The following is a 12,357-nucleotide window of genomic DNA, read 5'->3' as shown; positions in this document are numbered from 1 at the left end:
ACCAATGTCGTAAACCTGCTTGGTATCGGAGGCAAAATGAGAACTTGTAACTCCTGTCTTTTGCATTATACCGAGCCGCTCAGGCCTTTCTGGCCACGAAATTGAGAAACAATCAAGACAGATTTCTTTTCCCATGCATTTGATTCCACTTGATTTCCTCTCTGAGTTAGCAACAGTTTAGGAAACATGAAATTCTGGAGCCAATTCAAGTCTGCTATTAATTACTTCTCTGAACTTATAAGAAAATTGAGATTAGAGTATATAGCTAGGAGATACGAAAGATGGTTTTTCTTGTTGTTTAAATCATAAACACTCTCATTTAATCATCTGCATTTAACAGAGGGAATTTAGACTAGAAACTACAACTGGAAATCTATGGCCCAGGAGAGCTTAGCCTATTTATTTAAGATATTGGTGCGTATTCAGAGTTACAAAACTGAGTTCTAAGGAGGCCTGGTATCCTGCAGCTGGGAGGGGAAGGGCAAAAGGTGAATTGTATTTTTTAAGCCTGTCACTTTGGAAACTCCCTGTCTCAAAATGCATTTCCAGGATTGTCGACTTCACAGCAGCAGTGAAGCGGGAGAGGCAAAGGCATCTCTGGAAGTAACTACACACAGCAATACTTAATCTCTCCCCAGGCTTGTGAGAACCTGCTTATCTGGCAGGTTTTTCCAAGCATGCTCTGCTCTATGCACAATGGAGTTGGCAATCTGGAGACTGTAGCTTCATAATAGAGAGGCTTCGGGGGGAGAAGCTGCCTTTTAAAGGGATCTAAATGGATAAGTATTAAATGACTTCGCCACAAAAAAGTTCAAATAGTTATTGAATATATTCAGGTTCCATTCTGATCTCCTTCTTTGAACACTTGAACCCTTTTTCAGTGGGTATTATGCTGCAATTTTATGGTGGGTTAAATGATGCCACCACGTGCATTGAAGTTATTCTTACATTGGTTAGTGTAGCATTTCTTATACAGCCTTGAATAGTTCGTCAATGAATGACATCTCTATTTTCCAACAATCTTTGAAATAGCATGTGGTACATAAGCAGAGAGGCCCACATGGCTAACCTGTATTCTGGTTACAGTTTCATCACCGCTGAAGTCTGCTGTGGTTTTGGTCAAAGCTCTTAACTTCCAAAATAATTCACTGAAAGCCTGTGTCAAGGCCAATGTATTTGCAAGGAGTAGAAACACATGTGAAGAAGTTAAAAAAAGGGAGAGGAGGGGCTTGTTTTGTGAGAATACAAGAGAAAATCATGGAAGACTTAGGTGAGTTTCAGCTAGGCTGCACAGAGATTGATTCACTTGAGACTGAAAGATCAGAACATAAGACTACTGATGAATTAAGATGCTTATGGCTGTTAAGATATTGTATGCTCAAGTACTATGGCTAGAAAAATAAGGATGTCTTTTATCACACATATCAATAAATCTAAAGATACATCAGTTGTACATAGATTAATTCAAAACATAACAAAATCACCATAGACTAGAGCTCTTTTCTTGCTTCCTCTTTACTATCTTCAGTACATAGACCGTGGTCTTTGGTTTGTCACCTCATGGTTGCAAAATGGTTCCTATAGTTCTAGACATGATATCCTTACCTAATACCACCCAAGAGCAAGAAGAGAAGTTTCTTTTCTTGTGTCTCTTTTAACCAGAATGAAATATTTCCAAGAAATTCCCCATATCTTCTCTTGGGGTTTGTTGACCATTACTGGGCCATGTGCCTGCTCTCTAGCTACAAGGGAGGCTGAGGAAGTGAGTATCTGGCATTATCAATCTATAAAGTAAGAAACTGCTCTGCCAGAATGGGAAATTAACAGGGAAATAGGTACTTCAGAAATCAACTAGCAAAGTCTTCCATTGCTTTTCTCTTTTTCTCAGAGGCCACCTTGATGTTATCTATAGTTCTTTCTGTTTCTATGAACTTTTGATCAGTTTGTTGTGCTTACCGTGCAAAGGGCTGCAAACCAATAGTCCCCACCCTGGATTATTCAGGAATTACTCATACTTACTTAACCTTTGTCTCTCAGTGCTCCAATTTCAATTTCCAGAAACTCTTCATAGAAGAAACTTAACAACCCAATTTAGCTATTCAAGCTAGGTGATAAGTGAATGCCTTGGTTGGGTCAAATTGGCTGAAGATGTGCAGAGAGTAGGGCCACATGGTCCAGTTCAGATTCAGCAGAGTTGTAGATAGTGATGCTGGATATGTCTACTGTTCTCTGCATGTGGATTTCCAAGACATACAGATCCATTTCCTCTGCTCATATGCTGGTGATTCCACTGCATATTATTCTGGTTCTCAACTACTCCATATCCTTATTTTTTAATATCAGCATCAGTCAGTCAAAACAATCCTTATGCTACTTATAAAATAGCATTTTAACTATGTATAAATATCTTTATTAATACCATTAAATAGTGGATATGAGTATACTTTGAAAAGTTATAAAAAAGAACCTGCTACAATTGTAAATTATTCTAATTGCATAATTAGAACAACTAATGCAATTATCCTAGAAATTTTCTAGACTAAAATACAGTCTCAAACATATTTTTTTCAATATATGGCATGATAATGCAAAATATACGGGATCTGCTGCTTCAGCAGCCTTTAGAATGCAGACCTTAGTTGGGAATGAATAAGCATCAAGGTCTATTGTATTTATTTGTACATCTCCCAGAATTCAATCTGGACTACATCACTAATATAATTAAAAGGCAACCACAGTAATGGACTCATTATATTGTCTACTTAAAAGTTAGACTTGCACTTCAAGGTACTAGAGAGAAATTATCCAATAACTTTGAAATATATTCATTTCTTCCTTGTTTGAAGGATTTTCATATGATTTATTGCTAAATGTAAAGAGCTTCACTCTGCTATGGATATTATCATCTACACCTCACTCTCGAGGAAACCACGACCCCTATAAAAAGAGTTTCTCGAGAATATAAAGCCATTAGTGGGAATGTCAAAGTAAAATTGTGGAATCTGTTAAAGGTTATTCTTAGATGAAATCAGTAAGCACCTCAAGATCTACAATTGCTTTCTAGCCATCTTATATCACCAGAACTTAGCACAGTATATGCAATACAAAATCGTGAACTGAAAACAGTTCATGATTTATTCATGAAATCCACTACTCACCACCTCTGGCAAGATCCAGTGCTAGGCTTTGTTTGGGCTGTGAAGGGTGAGATAACATTCCTGTTCTCAACGGTCTTTCAACTTGCGCAAAGGCTGCATTATGGATGAATGAAAATATGACCATCATCAAGGCTTTCTGTGAGAAGAAACAAATTTGTGATGCATAAAATAATCATTAAAAATTCCAGAGAATTTATTTCTTTTTTTTCTGAAGCATTCAAAGAGGTATAAGAATTGAGTTTGTGTCTTTATTGGGCCAAGAAAAGTTGTAATAGGACATTCTAATGGTAAAAGAGTTATGCAAAGGCACGTGAAAAAGGAAGAATAGCACAAGTTGGTACCATATTTCTGAATTTCTCTCATTCATCCCCTCCAACTTCTATCAGTCTAGCTATCCATCCATCAATTATTATTTATCTTTATTCTTTATCTAACTATGATCTATGAATCTTTTCATTTTTTTAAATCACTGACTATTTGGGGATGTGATGACAGTAACAAACCTTGCAAATATAAAAATGTGCAGGCTTGCATACAGGAAACTTGCATTGCTATAGAGTCAGGAACAACTCTGACTCCCATTTATGCACCTACATTTGGCTCATTCCCCAAGATAGAGTGACCAGTAGCATTTTTATTGTAACCATTAGTTCCAAGATCTCTGAGCCTCTCTTTAAAAGCACAAGAGAGCAAATGATTAGGAGATAATAGGATCTAACCTAATGTAACCTACTGAAACCCTGATTTTTTTTGATTTCTATGTTTTAAAGAAATTCAAACGAATTTTATAATGTATACAAATATCTGTTTACTGCAACATAAAAGTAATATTGTGAATTATCTGTCATCTGAAAAGGTCATGTTTATCTTATGGCTTTACATATCATCTTCACGTTAATAAATTTTAAGCCCTCCCCTTGCCACCCATCCTGCAGATATGAGGACTGCATTGAGAACTACTTAAGGACTAGCTTCAAATAATGCTAAAGTTCTCCTCCTTAGCCTGACAGACGGAGTCTTCCATGATCTGACCCTTTTCTGGTTGTATCTCTTGCCCATCCCTGCCTAGAGTTGAAATATCTACTCTAGCTTCAAACTACCTCCAGAACTCTGTCCATTCTCTCCTCCATGCCTTTGTTCATATTGTACCCACTGCTAAACATCCTTGCTCCCTTCACTGTACCATCTCCTATTCGTCCTTTCAGATTCATCTCAGTGTCTCTTCTTCTGGAAGACTTTCCTCGACCTCTAGCTCTACCCCTGCCTTTATATACCCATTGCACATTACCTAAATAGATTTTATGAGTCTGTTTCTACTGTTAGCTCCATAATCCAACTGTGTATCTTCCATGTGTCCTACAATAATGTCCAGAAAGTAATGATGCTCGGTAAATGTTGATCAAAGTCAACTTAAATGAGCATTGTAGAATTCACCTGCACATTTCCAATGAAAATGTTGATGAGAGAAAAGTAATGTTTTTAAAAATGTCTTCTGAGATTCAGGAAGGGGGTACATGAATGTGGGTAGAAGCCAGGCAAACCTATTAGGAAGCTACTGCAATTGCTTATTGTTCGGGAAGGGTTAATCCAGGCCAGCACTAAGGTGAAAATAGTGGGAATGAAACAAGAAGTAATTTTAAAAGGCAAGCCTTGGTAAATAAGAGTGAGGCAAAAAGAGGGTCAAAGATATTCCTGAAGTTTCCAGATTGAATGAGAGTGAGAGTGCAAGGGTCCTTCATTTTCTTCAAAAGAGCTACTTGATTTATCACTTTGGAGGGAGGAGTAATGGACAGAAATCACGTCAAAAGGGGAGAGCCGAGCTCAGAGGTCAGCTGCAAAGAATCCAGGTGGCTTCAACACTGGTGGGAAAATTGAAGACCACTTGCTAAAACCAATAGCCTTCCACAGTCAGGGAGAGTCAACTTGAAGATGGACCTGTAGTGACAGCAGGAAAGAAAGCAGGTATCCTCTTGGATCAAGACCTGTTAGGCACTGTAAGACAACCATTAACAACCAGTGAAAATGAGTCTAAGACAGCTTGGGGGTGGAACCCACAGAAGCGTCTAGTCACACCCACACTCTGAAGGCACACTCAACAAGTATCATTTCTAGAAAAAGGTTCTAGTATTTCCACTTTTTTATGCCGTAACATATGTAAAATCTAAATATTAATTTCTCTTTGTTTTAACACCAGTTTTTTTTAAAACCAACTTAGTTGTATACTCATTGTTATTACCTATGTTTTGTTTCCATGCCATGATTCCACACCACTCTAGTTAACAAGCAGCTTATCCAACTAGACATTCAAATTAAACCAGCTCAACCCAGAAAACAGTTTCTTGTATGGCCAGTAACTTTCTTAACTGGAAACTAAATTAGCTGAGGCAAAGAACCAGCTGCCTCCCATGGGCTCATTCCTAATGGCAGTTCTTGCCTATTATATGTTAGGACGTCAGCCTCTGCTAACAATCTCTTGTGGGCCCCTCTCTTAACTGCTTTCTGATCATGTCTTCTTCCCTCTCGGACTTATTAACAACACTCTTAGCTGGTATTTTTCTTCAGCAAGGCTGTGCTAGTGCTGGTCTTGACCTGAGGCTGGACAGTCCCTAAATATGTGGAGTACTAGAAAAACAACCATGAGTGCTCCTTGAAGAGACTTACAGTTGTTCGTTAGTTGATTCATTTGTTCATTCACACATTCATTCATTCTCTAACATATGCATTCCTCCTTTCTAGTCAACATCTATTGAGTAGTATTTAAGTCCCAGCCATTGTATCCAGAATGTGTGAAAGGATAGTGAGAGAATAAGAGACAAATATACAGAAGACAGGAAGAAAGGAAACAAACTGGTACTCAAGGCACAGTCTGTGACAGATGATCTGAATCAATACCCCTGGGATGCTTTTTAAAAATTCAGATTCCTGGGCTCAACCCCCAATCAACTGACTCAGAATCACTAGGATGAAAACCCAGAGATCTCCATCCACAGCCAAATGTTCTCATCTCTCATTAAATATGTGAACTACTTCAGTAGAGAAAAGTGTTTATTTTGAATATTCCTTTGGAAGATTCCAGTGTGATTAAAGATTAAGGACAAATTTATAAATAAAAGCTGAGTTCACCAATAATATTTTATGTAATGTTTAATCTTTAAAAAAATACACGTTTGTTTAAATGTCTAAGCCTGTGAAGAATTGTGAAGATCGTGTGGCTTCATAGAAATATAGAGCAGGCATGGATCCACTTGTTTTATATATGAGGTGAGGTGATTTGTTTAATGTCACAGAACTCTGACTTCTCATAATTTGTTTCCAAACAAGAATGACATCATGCCTGGGAAATTATTTTACCTTATCTAGAAAAGAACTATCAAATACAAAAGGGTGTATTTAATTGTTGATGTATTCTTGGCATTGGGGAATTCATTTTATTTAACAAAAAAGTCTGCCCATAAATAGTATAAATTCATATGTTAAAGTATTTTGGAATCTGTGCCTAAGGGTCCAAGGATATAGGTTTCATTTGGCACAAGGGAAAGCATGGAAAATAATGGAATTGTACTCTTCTTTTAGTCATTGCACAAATGGATATCACTCTGGTGTTACTACTTGGGTTGAACTCAGCTTAAACTTAGTGATTTATTAAAAACTGAATGAGCAGTATTCTAGATCCTGAGGATATGATGGTAATTGATTTATGGTCCCTGGATTCTGGAAGCAGACGGATGAAAAATTAAATAAAATACAATTAGTAAATAATATGATGGGAGAATATCATGGGAACTCATAATGAGATAGGGTTAGCTGTGGAAGCCTTCTTGGAGAATGTGATGTTCAGCTGCGTTTTGAAAAACAAGTAGATAGTAAGCAGGAGATCTGAGCGTATGTGTAGAGTGGGAGTGTGGGAGGGGTGTGTGTGTCTGATGTGGAGGAAGGAGTCAATGGCAGTGAGAAGTGGGATATTTCCACTATTCCATCTCTGTTGTTCACCTCTCTCTAATGCAGCTCACATGCTGCCACAGTCACAGTCTGATCCAACTTGTGGGATCAGCACCAACACAAAAACCACCACAAAACATGAGGTTGCCTGGGCCCCAAACACTCTCATTTTGAAATTTGCCCCTTGGTTGAGGCCTTCTGTCCTCAGTCCATCTAATCCTTTAAACTTTACTAGATTCTCAGCACCTGTGTGTGTTTCCTGAATGATTGATTATTTCATTTTGGGGTCCTTTCTGGCTCCTTGTCTACTTCTGTTTTCTATTTTATTCTTGGGTCCTGCCTGCAGTCATGTCTAGTTTTCACCTTCTGAATGCTGCCTCTCCTTGGTTGTTTATAGTCCCACCTCCTATTCCCTAGTGGAATATGAAGTGGCACCATTCAAATTCTGGCTTGTTTTGAGTTAGCAATAAAAGTAAGAGATAATTTTTTTTTCCTCAGGCATGTTGTTGGATGAGTTCACTCATATTTATTCTACTTCAAACCAGTCTGTACCAGGCTTCGTATGATTACTTCATTCTGCAAGTGAGCCAAATACATAATTCAGTAGGAGTAGCCACCGAGTTGCTAAGACTCCAGGGATTGTCCTGTCTTTGTTTGGTGAAATCAGAGGAATGCACTATTGAAATATAATGCACAAGATTAACAACACATACAGTGGTCTTTCAAATCTGCTTCTTCATCTCTGAAACAAAATCAAACACATCAAAATGGCTGCTTCAGCTTCTTGAATGAGATTGGATATAAAGAAAAAAATTAGTAAAGGTATGTTCATTTCTGATTGAAAGTGTCAATCCGCTGAACTGTGAGAGAAAGTACCCTGACCCAACCACCCAGCTGCTGCCCAAAGGAAAGATTCTACTGTGCCAAAATGAGGGTTATTTGCTTTAGAAGTTGAGGGCCCACACTCCCCTCCTTCTTCTGGTAAGCTCATCCTCCCCACTCCCACTCTCTGACTCTGGGGCATGGATAGACTGACCCCATTCTCACTTTTAGGGGCTGGTTCATGGACGAATATATGATCCAGTTTGGGCTTGAGAGTCAGACCTAAAATTCATTTTATTTGAATTTTTAAGAAGCAATCACTTTGTTACAAACTTGGATTTGAGACTCAGTACGTTTCTGGAAACCATGCTTCCTGAGAAGGAATGGGGCCAACAAAGAAGAGAGCTGAGAGATAGCGAGTCCTGATGATATCTTTGAGCCTGTGGATCTGGCCATGCTTTGAAGTCAAAGCTACCTTAGATTCTTTAGGCATGTGAAACACTGACTTTGTTTTATGTTTTTACTTTTTGAGCCAATTTGATTTAGATCTGTTAAAAAAATGAGCCTAATAATGCCTTGCTTAACACATTCAAGGAACCTACTCAATCCTGTCTTTACCATGGTAAGATCTCTTATCTTCGTCTTAATCTCCACTCCTGTTTTCTTATTATGATGCATTCGTATGCTCTGTTAGAGCATCCTATATAGTTTGTGTTATACAATAACTACATATGCATAAACCCACTCCAGTAACTTCTGACATCTTGGTGGATAAGAAGTAGGCACATTCATCCACCTTTATGCACAGTAACATACTTGCATAGCTTGAATAAAATAGATACTCTCCAAGGATTTCTTCAACTATAACAACTTAATTTATTGAGCCTTAACACCAAGATTGAATTTCAGTTTCTGACTTGATGAGAATCACTGCTGCTTAACTTTTTTGTTAATTTTACTTCCAGACGGTCAGGGCTATGGTTTGAGGCTTTTTCTCTAAGCTTCTATGATGGAAATGAAGTATCAAAGGGGGATATACTGTCATTTTGAACAACACTAAAACCAGTTCATCAGAATCAAGAACTATCAGGAGTCAAGACCAATTTTCAAGAAGAGGAAAATAAGAGCAGAACTCAATTTGGGTTAACATTAAGGGGCTCAGGAGCTCATTCAGACTGATAATTAATGAATAATATAGCTGTCATTTATGGGAAACTTTCCCTAGGCCAGCCTCTCATATATATTATTTATAATTCCCACAGTAACACTGCAAGGTGGTTATTATTAATCTCATTCTACATGTGTCAGCTAACTTTTGCTACGTAACAAACCACTCCAAAAATTAATAGCTTAAAACAACAAGCTCCTTTTATATCTCAGAATTTTGTGAGTCCGAAAAGTAGCTCTTCTGGTGTGAGCTAATTCAGCTGATCTCTGGAGTCAGCTGTCATCAGGTGCTAGACGGTCTTCAAGAGCTTAACTCACATGTCTAGTCGTTTCTAGGTTTTGGTCAGGGAGGCTCAGCTCTCCTCTATGTGACCGCTCAGAAAGGCTACCTTGGGCTCATTCATGTTGTGGTTTCAAGTTTTCAAGTACAGCAAGAGAGGTAAAGCCTCAATGAGCAAGTACTTTTCAAGTCTCTGCTGATGTTAAATTTTCTAATACCTTATTAGCTAAAGCAAGCCACATAGCCATACTCAGATTTAAGAGGTAGAGAAATCAAGCCAGGTCATGATAGGAGGAATGGCAAAGTTGCATTTCAAGGGAGTGTGCATATAGTGATAAGAAGAATTATTGTGGTTATTTTGGAGGGGAAAAGGGTTGAAAGTAAAATCTACCACAGAAAACGAAAAGTAACATGTCTTAAAGCACAGAGCTCAGAACGAAGCAAAAGCTTTTTGACTTAAAGACAGGAATTCTACATTCCATGAGACTGTGTAACAAACTGAAAGAGCTAAGGGCAGAGTTGTGGTTCATCCCACAGAGAAGACCCTTACATCTCTGCTGCCGTTCCTAGAGGCACTTCTCTTCCACTGTGCCTGTGTTTATGCCTTCCTTGATCAAATGAAAAGTTCTATATCTAAATCACTTATTGTTTACATAGTTTTGATTAATACCTCATCTACAGTGTTATTCAATAGCAAAAGTCTCATATAAGACAGGCCCAAACTCAAATGCCTGAAGGAGTCAGGCGGGTAATATAAAGATGTCAGCCTGACTGCATATGAGACAGTATGGGATGTAGAGTCTGGGGGAATATGAAACATCTTCCTCATCTAAACGTATCCAAGTTAGAAAATACAACACTGTGTTGCCCGCAAAAATTCTGCCTCAAAGTCAGAGATGGCTGTGAACTGTTTGTGACCTCTGCCATATAAATGCCTACTCATCATCAGCTGGAATCTGCAACATTCCAAACGAAACGGTTTCCCCAGAGTCCTGTCTTGCATCTGAGACAGGGATGTGTGGGAATTTCTGCTTCTTCAAAAGGAACCCTAATGGGCTTGGGTAGTGATGAGATCACCAGTGTTTCTACCTCATCCCACGGTCGTGGTGTTTACTGCATCCTCCAGATGGACTGTCAGTCCAGGAAGCCCAACAGGTGCTCAGGCTACATGAGACAACATTCTCAGCCCTGGAGACGAGGGATCGGGCATCCTGAGCCCTGCCAGGTGGAGGAAATGCCCACAACAAAAAGAACTGGAGGTTCAGTTTGTCAGCAGTCAAAGGGCAATGGAAAGCTGTGTATTTTTTATCTAAAACTGTGAGAAAACCAAGCATTTAATACCACTGTTCCAACTTCAAACCAATCAAACATTGGCAGTTTAGGATTGTTTTATTTTGAGGTTTTAGCTTATCTCCCTGGGATAAAAGCCTTTCCAAACTGGCTTTAACTAAAAATGTCATCAATCCCAGCTGCTCACTGGTTGCAGAAAGCATGGTAACAGAAGGCCATTTTGATAGCCCTCTTCCATAATATCATCCAAATTTGCATGGCAAAGATGTGGGAGCTATTTATATGTTGATTATTACAGTGCTGCAGTTTATATTTTTCCCAGCACAGTTGAAAATTATATTTAGAAAGACTGACATCATCTTTAAATATATATTATAGCTCTCATTTGGTGGAGATGAGCTGTTGAAATACATGCCACCTACTCAACTTCTCAGAAAAATGGCATAGATGTTTCACACATGGTTATATATAAATGTGTACACTGGCATGGAACTGCACCAGATCCTATAGAACTTGGAGGGAGATTTCTGGGCTCTGATTTTCGCCTTCTCAGTTTGCTCTTTATTTAAAAAGAAAGATGGGCAATGTGATTTAGTTGTAAGAGCATGAGCTTTGTAGCCAGAGAGTTCTGAATTCTGAATTCTAGCTCTGCTACATAATATCTGCGTGATCTTGGAAAAGATACTTATCCATTGTAAACATCTGTGTTTCTCAACTATAAAATGTGACTATGAATGTTCATCTGGGAAATATTAGAAATAAATTATGCATTCCAGTTAAGAGTTAATGAAAAAGAATGATTATCATTATTAAGCATGTTCCTAGCAATAGAATGTGTGCCTTACATAGATGGTGACGGTTAATTTTATATGCCAAGTTGACTGGGCCACAGAGTGTCCAGATATTTAGTCAAACATTATTCTGAGTGTGTCTGTGAGGTTGTTTCTGGATGAGCTTAACATTTAAATGGATAGACTGAGTAACACAGATTGCCCTTCCTAATGGGAGTGGGCCTCATCCAATCAATTGAAGGCCTGAATAGAACAAAAAGGCTGACCCTTTCCTGAGTAACGAGCATTCTTCTTGCCTGACTGCCTTTGAACTGGGACGTCAACATTTTTTGCTACCTTCAGACTCAAACTGAAACATCAGCTTTTCCTGGACCTCAACCTTACTGACCTTTGGTCAGGACTTACATCTTCAGCTCTTCTGGTTCTCAGGCCTTCGGATTCCAACTAGACCTCAACCATTGGTCTCCTCATCTCCAGATTTCTGACTGACCCTGCAGATCTCGGGACTTCTCAGCTTCCATAATCATGTGACCCACTTCCTTATAATAAATCTCTTTCCATATCTATGTATCTCGTTGGTTTTGTTCCTCTGGAGAACTCTGATTAATGCATAGATTATCCAGTTATGTGTCAAGTTCCCAAAAGTAACTTGTTGAGGTGGAAGATATTGCTCTATTAGCTCCATTTCACTTACCCCAGTCAACAGATGAAGAAAATGAGGCCTTCAGAAGTAAATAAAGTGGTTTAAGGTCATAGAGATATTACGTGGTGGAAGCAGGATTTGAAATCCGGAAATCTAATGCTATATTTTATCCATTTAACTACTATCCTATAACGTCTAGAGCTACATGTTAGCTAAAAGTTAGCTGCTTTTCCAGCCTGGAGAAGTTTCAGGAAACCTGATGCTCTC

At 38.6% G+C, this 12,357-nt stretch overlaps 1 long non-coding RNA gene across 2 annotated transcripts in view; it reads right to left on the bottom strand.

The window, feature by feature from the left end:
• Positions 1-12,357, bottom strand: part of LOC139082354 (uncharacterized) — a 96,995-nt gene that overhangs the window by 51,942 nt on the left and 32,696 nt on the right. For both annotated transcript variants that reach the window (XR_011538266.1, XR_011538267.1), the window contains exon 3: positions 3,159-3,294. This is a non-coding gene — a long non-coding RNA (uncharacterized lncRNA). The remainder of the gene's footprint in view (positions 1-3,158; positions 3,295-12,357) is intronic.

This window comes from Equus przewalskii, chromosome 3 (genome assembly GCF_037783145.1).
Source record: "Equus przewalskii isolate Varuska chromosome 3, EquPr2, whole genome shotgun sequence".
In the NCBI taxonomy this organism is placed as follows: Eukaryota; Metazoa; Chordata; class Mammalia; order Perissodactyla; family Equidae; genus Equus; species Equus przewalskii.
The sequence above is the reverse complement of the archived record's forward strand: the minus strand, read 5'-3'. Positions and strand labels throughout refer to the sequence as shown.